The sequence below is a fragment of the Pelophylax lessonae genome, assembly GCF_965119305.1.
Source record: "Pelophylax lessonae genome assembly, chromosome: 4".
In the NCBI taxonomy this organism is placed as follows: domain Eukaryota; kingdom Metazoa; phylum Chordata; class Amphibia; order Anura; family Ranidae; genus Pelophylax; species Pelophylax lessonae.
The window spans coordinates 482,082,126-482,098,150 of NC_138771.1; the positions used below are offsets into that span (position 1 = coordinate 482,082,126).

Consider the following 16,025-nt stretch of genomic DNA (forward strand, 5'->3'; position numbering starts at 1 on the left):
GTCCGAAAAAGGTTGGCCGATTGGCATCTGATCAGCACTCTCAGCCAATGGCCAGTGTGATCAGTGTGTTTAGGTGGGGCCGTCCCCCTGTCAGAATACAATAGCTCAGTGGGGGAGATCGCTGTAATAACAATGGATAGTTAGTACAGTGGCTTCTCTCAAGCTCTTCAGTTTTTTTTCATTCAGCCCGCTGGGCTGTGTATCAGGCTTTAATTTGAAAGAAAAAATATCTATGGATTGGGATTTTACAAGCATCTAGACTATTATTTTATGAAAGTAAAATTTTTATTGTCACATATTATAACACATCAATTAAAAAAGACACAGACTAATGTTAAAATGATAAATGATCATAGCAACAGTTTGGATAGAGTATTCTCATAAACTGACACATTTCGAGACACAGAGAAGGTTCAGAAGAACCCAAGAGATCACTGAACACTGATGATAAAAACACATCGCTCTAGGGCAGTGATGGCGAACCTTGGCACCCCAGATGTTTTGGAACTATATTTCCCCATGAAGCTCATGCACTCTGCAGTGAAGTTGAGCATCATGGGAAATGTAGTTCCAAAACATCTGGGGTGCCAAGGTTCGCCATCACTGCTTTAGGGGAAACGCCCATCCACTACCATGCAGCAGGTTCAGGGACATCTTTCTTGACAGGATCACAGGCGTCCCTCTTTGCAAATATGGATACCAAAGAATCATCAGACATCCCCAAGGGTAAACACAGAGTGTGTATATTTTTTGTGTTTTAACATATTTTTTCTTTTCAAATGTTAATTCAAATGAAAAGCAACAGACAACCAGAAGGTTGTTAGCTAACAAGACAAGAGACATAAATACATGTGATTTCCCCTTTGTCTTTCAAAACAGTATTACTACTATAGGGCATTGCAATACATAATAACAAAGATTAAACGGCATATCAATAAGTGAAAGTTGGCTATAGTGCCTTAATGTTTGTTAGATGTATTAATGTATATTTTATTTATTTTTAAATTGTATTTTTTAGTACACTTAATAGGGAACCTTTGCTGTATCCATGCAGGGCAAAGCAACAGCCCTCCTAGTACTCGCCTTCCATTTGCTTATCTGTTGTTCAGTTTGCTCTGGCCCACTCATCTTTTTCCCATGAAAAAACCCAATACTGGGCCTTAGCAACTGACTTCCTATATACCCTGAACTGTCCTGTTGGATTGAGGAAGTCCTTTGTAAGCTCCAGCCGGAGAGACATGGAGCATACGCAGGGCTTTTTCCTTCTTTGGCCACACAGAGCCATGGGTAGAAATAAAAGGATTATAGGCAGCATACAAAGCGGGTCTTAAATTGAGCCTGTGGTCTTGGCCTGCATGCATGAGTAAAATGATCACTTTTATACGGTATGCGACAGTATACTTGTATGGTGAAAGGTCCTCTTCATGGAGACATCATGGGTGTCTTCTCTGTATCCATTAGATGCAAATAAGGAAAAGACAGTAGCCAAGCTGCAGTTTAGCTGGCTTAGACCATTGACACTCTAATGCTAAGTAGTCAGTAGTAGGCTACTACAGAAGCAGAAATTTGCAGACATTTGACATTCACAGCATGCCTTCAATGTGGGTTTAGTTCCTCTGTAATGAAGTGTAGCAGTGGGAAAGTCAGATTGGAATGGATGTAGTTGAATTAAAATGGTGGCAGAATATCCCTGTACTCCAAATAGTAGTTCTCCCCAGTATAAGCTTTTATATTATATATATTAAGGTAAACACATTTGCATTAAATTGGTGGTCTATCCCAAAGTTGCAGTTGCACCTCTAACTAGAGCATTCCCTTCAGTGTGCCCACTTCCTTTGTAAGCAATTCTCAACAATAATTCCATCTCTTAAAGCAGCGCTCCAACCAAAAGGGGAATCTCCACTTGTTTGCACCCCTCCACTGCCACATTTGGCACTGTTTGGGGGGGGGAGCAAGTACCTGGTTTTGACAGGTACCTGCTCCCACTGCTGGCTCAGATAGCCATGGCGAACTGAGAGGGAAGTTCGGTCCCCCTCCTTCCCCCTTCTGGGACACATCACAGGTCCCAGAAGACTACAGGACCATTCACAAGGCGCAGCATGACTCGCGCATGCGCAGTAGGAAACTGGCTGTAAAGTCACAAGGCTTCACTTCCTTTTTCCCTTATTTCAGATGCCGGAGCCTGCACCTGAAGCCGATTGAAGAATCAGCTCAGGTGAGGAAATCACTAGATCCAGGGGCAGGTAAGTGTCCTAATACTAAAAGTCAGCAGCTACAGTATTTGGGGAGTTCTGCTTTAACTTAAATTTCCCCTGAAAGCCAAGTGTTTGTAAACCCTTCCACATACCAAGTGAAATGACTATCGTACGGCGATACACAGAGATGAAACAAATTCTCCTACAAAGGTTGTACCTGTTTATCTGCAGTCTGCAGAATTTATAAAGCATTGTCTGAGCTGTCACAAAAAATGGGGCGGAGAGCTGAAGTTACACTCTGCACAGCTCAGGAAGAAGAGCTCTGAGAGCTGATTGGAGGGAAGGGACACACCCACCTTCACAAAGGAACAGAGCTGAGATAAAGAATCTGTTGGTGGTCCTCCCGTCACCATTTTTCTCTTGGTGTCAGGAAAACTTGTCAGAACTGACTCGTGCTGATAGCAGAGGAACAAAGCAGCAGACAGAAATGTCACTTGGTGCTCTTGAACTGGTTGTAAAGGTTGAAGGTTTTTTACCTTGATGCATTCTAAGCATGAAGATAAAAAACCTTCAGTATGCAGTTCCCCCGTGAAGCCCCCCCAATACATACCTGAGCCCAATTTCCATCCAGCGATGTGCATGAGAGCGACTGCTCTCCGCCCCTTAATTGGCTGAGACACAGTAGCGGGAGCCATTGGCTCCAGCTGTTGTCAATCACAGCCAGGGAACCAATGAGGAAAGAGCAGAGGTGGGGCTCTGTGTGTCTTATGAACACACAGAGCGGGGCTCGGGATGGAGCAAGCGTGTGTGCCCCCATAGCAAGCAGGCTTGCTATGGAGGCACTCAGAGAAGAGGAGGAGCCAGGAGTGCTGGCAGAGGACCAGAGAAGAGGAGGTTTGGGGTTGCTCTGTGCAAAGCCATTGCACAGAGTAGGTAAGTATGGGATGTTTGTATTTTAAACAAAATAATAATAATTTAACCTTTAATATTTTTTTTAGACAAATACACGCTATAGAGAGATATGCTTTGTTCATATTTCATGTCTGAGGTTTTCAACCACCTAAATGTGCCCGAATGAGTGTACCTAGCAATGAACAAAGCACCATTTAATCCTTCTTCTCTGTGTGCTTGCCCACATCAGAACCTTCCCTTGTTCTGTGTTCTTATATTAAAGTGCTTGAATGCTATGCAAACACAGAGACAATTGCTCTCTGCAGTGAATGCTGGCATCAGTAATAATTTCTCTCCACTGGATACTACTTTAATGCTATTTGCAGTATTTTTGATGTGCCCAGTCACCAGCAGGCGGTCATTATAATAAAAATACCTATACTGCCCCCGGAAAAAAATACCTTCTTCATAGCTTTGAGATCCAAGTACAGTATATACAAATGCTGGAGGATCAGAAAACAAGAAGGCTCTAAAAGAAGATTCTAATAAATGATGCATTTGTGGAACAGACGGTTAATAAACTTTGTGTCTGATGAGTTGATAATAACATACAGAGAGAGAACGTGGGCTGGAACAGTGGCGTAGGAAGAACAGAACGAAGCAACCAGTTGAATATAAAAGGAAAGAGGGGAGGGTGGTGAGCTATGTATTATGAAAGAAATACTATGAATAACTTATATATCATTCTAAAAATAGCCTAAGCAACAGAAACAAGACTCCAAAACCAAAAAAGCGAGAGACTGCCTTCCGAAAAAATAAAAAAGTGTTAATTATGATTGCTAATTGGTAAGTTATCTGATAAAGGAGAACCTTAGAGGCCACGTTTCCTATAGATGAAGATTTTTTGTTACCTTGGTTACAGAGATTATTGTTCATTGAATAAAATAACAAGAAAATAGTTGCTTGGGAGCGTAAGTCTAAAAGTGCCCACAGATTTACACCACCAAAAGGCATTTTCCCCTTCCTCAGGCAGCTTCATCATAAAAATAAATACGCAGGTCCCTAAATATAGTGCATAGCAGATACCGATATTTGTTCTCCAATGGACACCACAAAATTATTCTACACAATGGCCCCCATGTTACATCCCATTCATAAAACGCAGGCTGTAGTAAGAGGAGCACTGACTCCATTTGCATTTTGTAGTGGTATGTCTGCAAGAAGGAGTGGCCAGGGGGCTGGAGACCATATTTTATAACCTACCTGCCAGTTAGTTTCCAGCCAAGTTAGTTAGCTGGCAGGGACTGACCGACCTGACCCATAGGCCAGCTTTTTATCAACCAGGATATCTAGGCCCCCTGGGGTGCCTTCAGGTGTCTTCACCTGGTATTAAGGGTGAGAATAGTGTCCCATCGTTGGTGTTAGTGGGAGGAATAATGGTTCATCATTGGTGTCAGTGGGAGGAATAGTGCCCCATCGTTGGTGTCATTGGGAGGAATTGTGCCCCATAATTGGTGTCATAGGAAGGAATAGTGCCCCAGCATTGGTGTCAGTAGGAAGAATATTGCCCTATTGATGGTGTCAGTATGAGGAATATTGCCCCATTGCTGGTGTCAGTGGGTGGAATAGTGCCCCATCATTGGTGTCATTGGGAGGAATAGTGCCCCATCATTGGTGTCAGTAGGAAGAATATTGCCCTATTGCTGGTGTTAGTAGGAAGAATATTGCCCTATTGCTGGTGTCAATAGGAGGAATATTGCCCCATTGCTGGTGTCAGTGGGAGGAATAGTGCCCCATCTATGTTGTTAGGGGGAGGAATAGTGTCCCATCATTTGTGTCACTGGGAGGAATAGTACCCTATCATTGGTGTCATTGGGAGGAATAGTGCCCCAGCATTGGTGTCAGTAGGAAGAATTTTGCAACATTGCTTGTGTCAGTAGGAGGATTATTGCCTCATTGCTGGTGTCAGTGGGAGGAATAGTGCCCCATCTTCGGTGTTAGGGGGAGGAATAGTGTCCCATCATTGGTGTTAGTGGGAGGAATAGTGCTCCATCATTGGCGTCAGTGGGAGGAATAGTGCCCTATCATTGGCGTCAGTGGGAGGAATAGTGCCCCATCATTGTAGTCAGTGGGGGGGGGGGGGAATAGTGCTCCATCATTGGAATCAGTGGGAGGAATAGTGCTCCATCATTGGCATCAGTGGGAGGAATAGTGCTCCATCATTGGCATCATTGGGAGGAATAGTGCTCCATCATTGGAATCAGTGGGAGGAATAGTGCTCCATCGCTGGTATCAGTGGGAGGAATAAAGCTCCATCATTGGCATCAGTGGGAGGAATAGTGCCCCATCATTGTAGTCAGTGGGGGGGGGGGGGGATAGTGCTCCAGCATTGGAATCAGTGGGAGGAATAGTGCCCCATCATTGTAGTCAGTGGGGGGGGGGGGGGATAGTGCTCCATCATTGGAATCAGTGTGAGGAATAGTGCTCCATCATTGGCATCAGTGAGAGGAATAGTGCCCCATCATTGGCATCAGTGGGAGGAATAGTGCTCCATCATTGGCATCAGCGGGAGAAATATTGCTCCATCATTGGCATCAGTGGGAGGAATATTGCTCCATAATTGGCATCAGTGGGAGGAATAGTGCTCCATTATCAGTGTCAATGTCAGAAGCTATGGCTCACTGTTGCTGACAGTGGGGGGGAATAATGCCACTGGGGCTGGATAAAAGCAAGCAAAGGGCCACAACCGGCCACTGATTTAACGCATTATGAACCCCATTAACAGGCCCTAATGGGGTTTGTACATCTCGTTATCTACTTTAGCAGCAATCAGGGAATCAGCATCCAGGTCTGGTGTTTGAACAGCTATCATAAAACATTCCAGTTTAAAGGCTTAAATAATTAGAACCCTTAAGCAGACATCCATTCAGGATAACAGCGTTAGGCTAGGCTTCTTACCCTACGGTAGACCAGTTTAGCCTGCAAAAAGCAGGAAAACCATTCCTGGCTGAATATCTCTTCCTGTAGAGTCAGCGTGTAAATGTTTTTTTTACTCCTGAGCTGATAACATTACATCAAGAATAAGAACATACCCACATGTATTAACCAATTACCAGCATTTTAGGATCAAACACACCTATACAGTATTATGAAGTACCGGAGTCCATTTAGGTACATTCCATCTCCTATGTTATACAGACATCTGATACTTATCATATCTGTATTCACTCAAATTGTAATTCAGTTCTGGACAACAATCATAGGTGTGCGCAGCCCATTGCATTAGGGTGTGCACCCCAAAGCCGTGGTGAATGGTGGGTGTGATAATTTAATCTTTTTAGTGGGAGGGGCCTAGAGGACGTGGTTAAATAAAACAAAAGCCTTTTTTACCCATAAAATTTACTTTTAGTCTTCCCTCCCCGCAGCAGGGTGCATTCACACTGATGCCATATGGTTTACATGGATCCAGTGCAGTGTACCTGCAGTTTTCGTGTGGATTTGTTGCACTTTGCTATAGACTTCTATTAAATCCTGCAGTTTTGGTGCGCTTTCTGAAAACAAAAACTGAAAGGGCAGTTTTGGTGCACTTTCAAAAAGGGCATCAAAACATGGGACATAATAGAAGTGTATGGCAAAGTGCAGCTAACCCGCACAAAAACCTTGGGAACACTGCTCTGCATCCATGGTGTAGAAAAACTGCACCGACAGGTGGCTTGTGCTGAGGAATTGTTTCTGGTCAGTTGTAGGATGCAGCGGGACCCGAAACAAGGCTGCTTGTATCTGGATTCTTCCTTTTTTTCTTTTTGCAGGAGCCTATTGATGGGGGAAGGGTGTCACTGCATTATGTACCATAGCAAGTTGGGACCATAAAATGTAACCTGCCTATATGTTGCCTTCCCTGGTTCTTCCTCTCAACAAAATGATAGTGAAATTGTAAAATTCTTAAATAAAACATTTCCGTTTTCATTACACACTATTACTACTACTCTACTTACCTTTTTTTTCACCTGTCCAACTCCCCAGGCAAGGTTTTCCTGCTTCCAGCACCACAGACCGTCAGGTGACGTCACCACACTTCTGGCTCTCTCTCTGGCCTCTCCCCCTCCTTCTTGCTGAATGCTGATGCAGCATTGCTGACTTTCTGGTCCTCCTTGCCGCGCCGGCTTGTTCTTTCTCTGCTGCCTCCTCCTGCCTGGTTCTCTCACGGGCTGGCTGCGCTGGGCGGCCACTGCACAGGCAGTCCCTCCCCCAGACAGTCCCTCTCCGCACCGCACGCCTTTCTCTCCCACCAGTGGGCGGTGCCGGCTCGGATTCGGTCTGGAGCTGAGCGGCACCAAGCCGAGCAGTGAGCCAGCCCAAGGGCAGAGCAGACTCAGCGGCGGGCCGGTGGCCATGGTGGAACCTGCAAGGAAGGACCGCAGGGCACGAGGGTGATTAGGGTGTGCCTGGGCACACCCGGCACACCCCGTGCACACGCCTATGACAACAATGTAGTATTTATCAGAATGTATCCTGTAGGCATCCTCGGCATATTAATACATTTAGAAAACTGTATCCGAGGGAAGGGCATCTGCTTGATCATAAACATTTTTGACATCCCCTCAGCCATTACTTGACCTTGAATGGTCAGGTCACTTCTTTAAACACCCTCAAGGACCAGAAAAAAAGAGTGACTTTCTATCAAACTAAGAATGTCAGCCAACATTTTTTTTTTTTTTAAGAGCCAACATGGATCCATCTTATGCCCAAGTTTGCTGGAACCCAAATAGCCCAAAATGTTGTTAAAGGCATTATAAACCTTCCTACATTCTTGTGTTTTTCTCCTGCGTAAGTTGTGCATTGATCGTGTATTTTCTTAGTGTCATTTTGTTGCCCCCTGTTCACAGCCTATAGTAGAGAAAATCTTCTCGTTCCTTTGTCAGCAGTTTCTATTATGTTCAAATAATATATGAAGTTAATACATGACCTCTGCAATTCATGTAAGAGATGTTTTTCATCATATTAGCACTCAGTAACAAGAAGTAGCCTGTCCCTTTAGCGAACAGGGACAAGCTAGCTGAATGAATACATTGACAAGGGAATTTATCAGCAATGGTGCTACAAACTGCAGCAGCAAGATGTGAGACCATCATTACAAGGCATGGCAAACACATGACAAAGGGAATATAACTACTGCAAAGGTTTTGTAAACAGAGTTTTCCGATAAGACATAAAGTGACACTTGTTATGATGTGTAACAGGTCAACTGCGTTACTTTAACTGACAACTGCGCGGTCATTCAACGCTGTACCGAAAATAAAGTTATATCTTTTTTCCCCTCATAATGGAGTTTTTTTGGTGGTATGTGATCACTAGGGATGATCGAACTTTTGAAAAGTTCGGTTCGACCAGAACACCCGAACCGCCCAAAAGTTCGGCCCAGATTTCAGAACCCCATTGAAATCAATGGGACCCGAACTTCGGTAATCAAAAAACACCATTTTGAAGCCCTAAAGCCCAATAAATGCCCCTAAAAAGTTCCTAGGGTTCTGGGTCATACCCCAGGGACTATTAATCACACAAAAAAAAGTTCTTAAAAATTGTCATTTTTGATAGAGAGCCAATTATTGAAAAAAAAAAAAAAAAAATTCTTTGGATTTAGTATCTGGGGGGTCTAAAAAGTGTACCTGTGAAGTTTCAGCTCTGTAGCATGTCCAGAACCATAAAAAAAAAAAGATCGTTTGTATTTTGTCACTTATAGAACAGGTTAGTGGCTTCTCTCTTTTCACACCTTGCCGGTTTAGTAGCAAGCGTTTTTTTGGGCATTTTTTGGGGTCTTTTCAGGCAGGCAAAACATCTGAACTTGTGTATACGGGTATATATACACACATACTTATATGTATATATACACCTAGACATATATAGGTGTGATAGTAGCAGAAATACAGTAATCCCCCGCTCCATCGCGGTTCAGTTTTTGCGGTCCCGGTAATTCGCGTTTTTTTTTGTAATGTTATTTTACTATATAAATCATTAAAAATGAAATATTTTTGTGTTTTCCATAGCTCTTGCTATGTCTCTTAGTATCTTTTATGTGTTTAAATGAGTTTCTATTGTTTTAAAAGTGTGTTTAAAGACCTTAAAATGCTTCTACACGTACAGTGACAGTAAAATAAACATGCCTACAATGCATTTTTATGGGGGTTTTTCTATTTCGCGGAATTTCACTTTTCGCGGCTGGGTCCGGAACGTAACCCCCGCAATGGAGGGGGGTTTACTGTATATGCTTGCGCTAATGAAATCATTTACACTAATATGGCTCCGCTCCAATAACACCTATATATGTCTAAGTGTAAAATACATATAAGTATGTGTGTATATATACCACTATACACAAGTTCAGATGTTTTGCCTGCCTCCAAAGAACCCAAAAAAATGCCCAAAAAAACGCTAGCGCCAAAAAAAAAACGCCCAGGTGTGTTGTTGCAGGCAAAACATCTGAACTTGTGTATAGTGGTATATATACACACATACTTATATGTATTTTACACTTACACATATATAGGTGTTATAGGAGCGGAGCCATATTAGTGTAAATGATTTCATTAGCGCAAGCATATATTTCTGCTACTATCACACCTATATATGTCTATATATGCTACATATTTTTGGTAAAAAAATCCCACTAAGCGTATAGTGATTGGTTTGCACAAAAGTTATAGTGTCTACAAACTTTGGGATATACAGTATCTCACAAAAGTGAGTACATCCCTCACATTTTTGTAAACATTTTATTATATCTTTGCATGTGACAACACTTTGTAACACTAACAAGTCGCATGACACCGGGGTGGGAAAATGGCTAATTTGGCCCAACTTGGACATTGTAACTTGGGGGTGTACTCACTTGGACTGGCAAAGCATGTCCTTCAGAACTAAACTCTATTGAGCATCTGTGGGGAATCCTAAAATAGAAGGTGGAGGAGTGCAAGGTCTCTAACATCCACCAGCTCTGAGATGTCATCATGGAGGAGTGGTAGAGGACTCCAGTGGCAACCTGTGAAGCTCTGGTGAACTCCATGCCCAAGAGGGTTAAGGCAGTGCTGGAGAACAATGGTGGCCAAACAAAATGTTCACACTTTGGGCCCAATCTATCACTTAGGGGTGACAGCGGTTTAGACATTAATGGCTTGAGTTATTTTGAGGGGAAAGCAAAAACTACACTGTTATACAAGCTGTGCACTCACTACTACTTTACATTGTAGCAAAATGTCATTTCTTCAGTGTTGTCACATGAAAAGATATAATAAAATATTTACAAAAATGTGAGGGGTATACACACTTTTGTGAGATACTGTATGGACACGGGTGATATTCATGTATGAACACATGTGATATTCATGTATGAACACATGTGATATTTATGTATGGACACAGGTGATATTCATGTAGGGACATAGGAGATATTCATGTATGGACACAGATGATATTAATGTATTGACACAGGTTATATTCATGTATGGACACAAATGATATTCATGTATGGACACAAATGATATTCATGTATGGACACAGGTGATATTCATGTATTGACTCAGGGTATATTCATATATGGACACAGATGATATTCATGTATGGACACAGATTATATTCATGTATGGACACAGATTATATTCATATATGGACACAGATGATATTCATGTATGGACACAGGTGATATTCATGTATTGACACAGATGATATTCATATATGGACACAGGAGATATTCATGCATGGACACAGGAGATATTCATGTACGGACAGAGATGATATTCATGTATGGATACAGATGATATTCATGTATGAACACAGATGATATTCATGTATGGACACAGATGATATTCATGTATGAACACAGATGATATTCATATATGGACACAGGAGATATTCATGTATGGACACAGATGATATTCATGTATGGACACAGATGATATTCATGTATGGACACAAATGATATTCATGTATGGACACAAATGATATTCACGTATTGGCTCAGGGTATATTCATGTATGGACACAAATGATATTCATGTATGGACACAAATGATATTCATGTATTGGCTCAGGGTATATTCATGTATGGACACAAATGATATTCATGTAGGGACATAGGAGATATTCATGTATGGACACAGGTGATATTCATGTATGGACACAGATGATATTCATGTATGGACACAGATGATATTCATGTATTGGCTCAGGGTATATTCATGTATGGACACAAATGATATTCATGTATGGACACAGGTGATATTCATGTATGGACACAAATGATATTCATGTAGGGACATAGGAGATATTCATGTATGGACACAGGTTATATTCATGTATGGACACAGGTTATATTCATGTATGGACACAGGTTATATTCATGTGTGGACACAGGTTATATTCATGTATGGACACAGATGATATTCATGTATGGACACAGATGATATTCATGTATGGACACAGGTGATATTCATGTATGGACACAGGTTATATTCATGTGTGGACACAGGTTATATTCATGTGTGGACACAGGTTATATTCATGTATGGACACAGGTGATATTCATGTATGGACACAGATGATATTCATGTATGGACACAGATGATATTCATGTGTGGACACAGGTTATATTCATGTATGGACACAGGTTATATTCATGTATGGACACAGATGATATTCATGTATGGACACAGATGATATTCATGTGTGGACACAGGTTATATTCATGTATGGACACAGGTTATATTCATGTATGGACACAGATGATATTCATGTGTGGACACAGGTTATATTCATGTATGGACACAGGTTATATTCATGTATGGACACAGGTGATATTCATATATGGACACAAATGATATTCATGTATGGACACAGGTGATATTCATGTATGGACACAGATGATATTCATGTATGGACACAAATGATATTCATGTATGGACACAGGTGATATTCATGTATGGACACAGGTTATATTCATGTATGGACACAGGTTATATTCATGTATGGACACAGGTTATATTCATGTGTGGACACAGGTTATATTCATGTATGGACACAGATGATATTCATGTATGGACACAGATGATATTCATGTATGGACACAGGTGATATTCATGTATGGACACAGGTTATATTCATGTATGGACACAGGTTATATTCATGTGTGGACACAGGTTATATTCATGTGTGGACACAGGTTATATTCATGTATGGACACAGGTGATATTCATGTATGGACACAGATGATATTCATGTATGGACACAGATGATATTCATGTGTGGACACAGGTTATATTCATGTATGGACACAGGTTATATTCATGTATGGACACAGATGATATTCATGTATGGACACAGATGATATTCATGTGTGGACACAGGTTATATTCATGTATGGACACAGGTTATATTCATGTATGGACACAGATGATATTCATGTGTGGACACAGGTTATATTCATGTATGGACACAGGTTATATTCATGTATGGACACAGGTGATATTCATATATGGACACAAATGATATTCATGTATGGACACAGGTGATATTCATGTATGGACACAGATGATATTCATGTATGGACACAGGTGATATTCATGTATGGACACAAATGATATTCATGTATGGACACAAATGATATTCATGTATGGACACAAATGATATTCATGTATGGACACAAATGATATTCATGTATTGGCTCAGGGTATATTCATGTATGGACACAAATGATATTCATGTATGAACACAGGTGATATTCATGTATGAACACAAATGATATTCATGTATTGGCTCAGGGTATATTCATGTATGGACACAAATGATATTCATGTATGGACACAAATGATATTCATGTATTGGCTCAGGGTATATTCATGTATGGACACAAATGATATTCATGTATGAACACAGGTGATATTCATGTATGGACACAGGTGATATTCATGTATGGACACAGGTGATATTCATATACGGACACGGGTGATATTCATATACGGACACAGATGATATTTGTGTATGTACACAGGTGATATTCGTGTATGTATCACCAGTTATTGATGATTATGTAAGGATTCAGATAATATTAATTTATGTACACATGTGATAATTCTGTATGAACACTGGTGATAACACTGATGATAACTCTGCACATACAAAGGAAACAGTCCTGTATAAATCTATGTAGCACCAGTTATTGATAATGATGTCTGTATACAGTCACCATCCACAGACAGGTCCGTGTTGATGTACTGGCACTGCTGTCGTCACTCACTGCATTCGTCATCATCAGCAACACCACAATACAGCTGCAGAAGGATGTGTGTAGAGAGCAGCCTGACACTCCATGTGCAAACATACATGATTCTGCAGTGCCACAAATATGCCAACATATACATCCCACACAATGTGCACACTATACACAATCTGCATTTCATACACAATATGCATTTCATACACAATGTGCACAATCTGCATATCATACACAATCTGCACATCATACACAATGTATCATACACAAGTGCACACCATACACAATCTGCATATCATACACAATGTGCACACCATACACAATGTATCATACACAATGTGCACACCATACACAATCTGCACACTATACACAATGAATAATACACAATGTGCACACCATACACAATATGCACACTATACACAATGAATAATACACAATGTGCACACCATACACAATATGCACACCATACTCAATGTATCATACACAATGTGCACCATACACAATGTATCATACACAATGTGCACCATACACAATGTATCATACACAATGTGCACACCATACACAATATGCACACTATACACAATGTATAATACACAATGTGCACCATACACAATGTATAATACACAATGTATAATACACAATGTGCACACCATACACAATATGCACACCATACACAATGTATCATACACAATGTGCACCATACACAATGTATAATACACAATGTGCACACCATACACAATGTGCACACCATACACAATGTATCATACACAATGTGCACACCATACACAATGTATCATACACAATATGCACACTATACACAATGTATCATACACAATTTGCACACCATACACAATCTGCACACTGTACACACCTGCAGAGCTCAGAGAAGCTGTTCACTCTTCACTGCAGAAGGAGAATCTGTCTGCACTTCTCACCCTTCCCTCTTCTCTCTCTCTCTCTCTCTCTCTCTGTTTGAGTGGGTGGTAGAGGCAAAGCCGCCCTAGAAGAAGGTGATTAGGGGACCTCTACTGGACAGAAATGGGTATTACAAGCGTTGCATAGTCATACGCCCACATGCAATACAATGTTGAATTATATTAATTAAGTATCCATTAACAGCATAGTTACAAAGTGTCCAGGATTCTGCAAGAAAGTCTCCAAATTTTAGACCATGTTCTGCAGTGTTTGTATCGCATGGGCTGTTCCACAGGTTCCAGGACCCTGTGCAGAGAGGGCGCTGGTTGCCAAGTGCTGGAATGGTCTGCAAACAAATTTGGCACAAAATGTTTAAAAAACATCATTTGACACTAACCTTTTTACTGAGTATGGCTGCTGTTAGGTTGAAGGTTTTTTTCAGGTGGCGAAAGGGATCTGAAGCATAACAATCAACATAGTGAAAAGGAGTAATCAGTTTAAAATACAACATAGCATATACAGTGCAAGGGTCAGGACTAGTGCAGGGGGCAGATTTATAACATACAATATAGTGAATGCAATGCGGGGGGCAGGAGTATACTGTACAACACAGCCCATACAATGCAGGGGTCAGGAGTATACTGTACAACATAGCCCATACAGTGCAGGGGGCAGGAGTATACGGTACAACATAGTCCATACAATGCAGGGGTCAGGAGTATACTGTACAACATAGTCCATACAATGCAGGGGTCAGGAGTATACTGTACAACATAGTCCATACAATGCAGGGGTCAGGAGTATACTGTACAACATAGCCCATACACTGCAGGGGGCAGGAGTATACTGTACAACATAGTCCATACAGTGCAGGGGGCAGGAGTATACTGTACAACATAGCCCATACAATGCAGGGGTCAGGAGTATACTGTACAACATAGCTCATACACTGCAGGGGGCAGGAGTATACTGTACAACATAGTCCATACAGTGCAGGGGTCAGGAATATAACATACAACAGAGTGTATACAGTGCAGGTTTTAGGAGTATATTTTACAACATAGCTTATACAGGTACATCTCATAAAATTAGAATATCATCAAAAAGTTAATTTATTTCAGTAATTAAATTCAAAAAGTGAAACTCATATATTTTATATAGATGTGTTACACACAGAGTAATATCTTACAACCATTTCTTTCTATTTTTTTGATAATTATGGCTTACAGCTAGTAAAACCCAAAATCCAGTATCTCAGAAAACTTGAATATTACATAAGACCAAAAAAAAAAAAAAAAAAAAGGATTTCTAATACAGAAATGTTGGCTTACTAAAAAGTATGTTCATGTACAATATAGTATTCACTCAATACTTGGTCGGGGCTCCTTTTGCATGAATTACTGCATCAATGCATGTAGGCGATCAGCCTGTGGCATTGCTGAAGTGTTATAGAAGCCCAGGTTGCTTTGATAGCAGCCTTCAGCTCACCTGCATAGCACCTGCATTGTTGGGTCTGGTGTCTCTCATCTTCCTATTGACAATACCCCACAGTTTCTCTATGGGGTTTAGGTCAGGCGAGTTTGCTGGCCAATCAAGCACAGTGATACCATTATCATTAAACCAGGAATTGGTACTTTTGACAGTGTGGGCAGGTGCCAAGTCCTACCGAAAAATGAAATTAGCATCTCCATAAAGCTGATCAGCAGAGGGAAGGATGAAGTGCTCTAGAATTTCCTGGTAGAGCTCTGCACTGACTTTGGACAT

The 16,025-nt window shown here is 41.1% G+C and overlaps 1 protein-coding gene across 1 annotated transcript in view; it reads right to left on the bottom strand.

Annotated features, from left to right (window-relative positions):
* Positions 1-14,362, bottom strand: part of RERG (RAS like estrogen regulated growth inhibitor) — a 29,999-nt gene extending 15,637 nt beyond the window's left edge. The window contains exon 1 of the mRNA XM_082256918.1: positions 14,218-14,362. The gene's annotated coding sequence lies outside the window, so the exon portion shown is untranslated. The remainder of the gene's footprint in view (positions 1-14,217) is intronic.
* Positions 14,363-16,025: the final 1,663 nt, after the last annotated feature.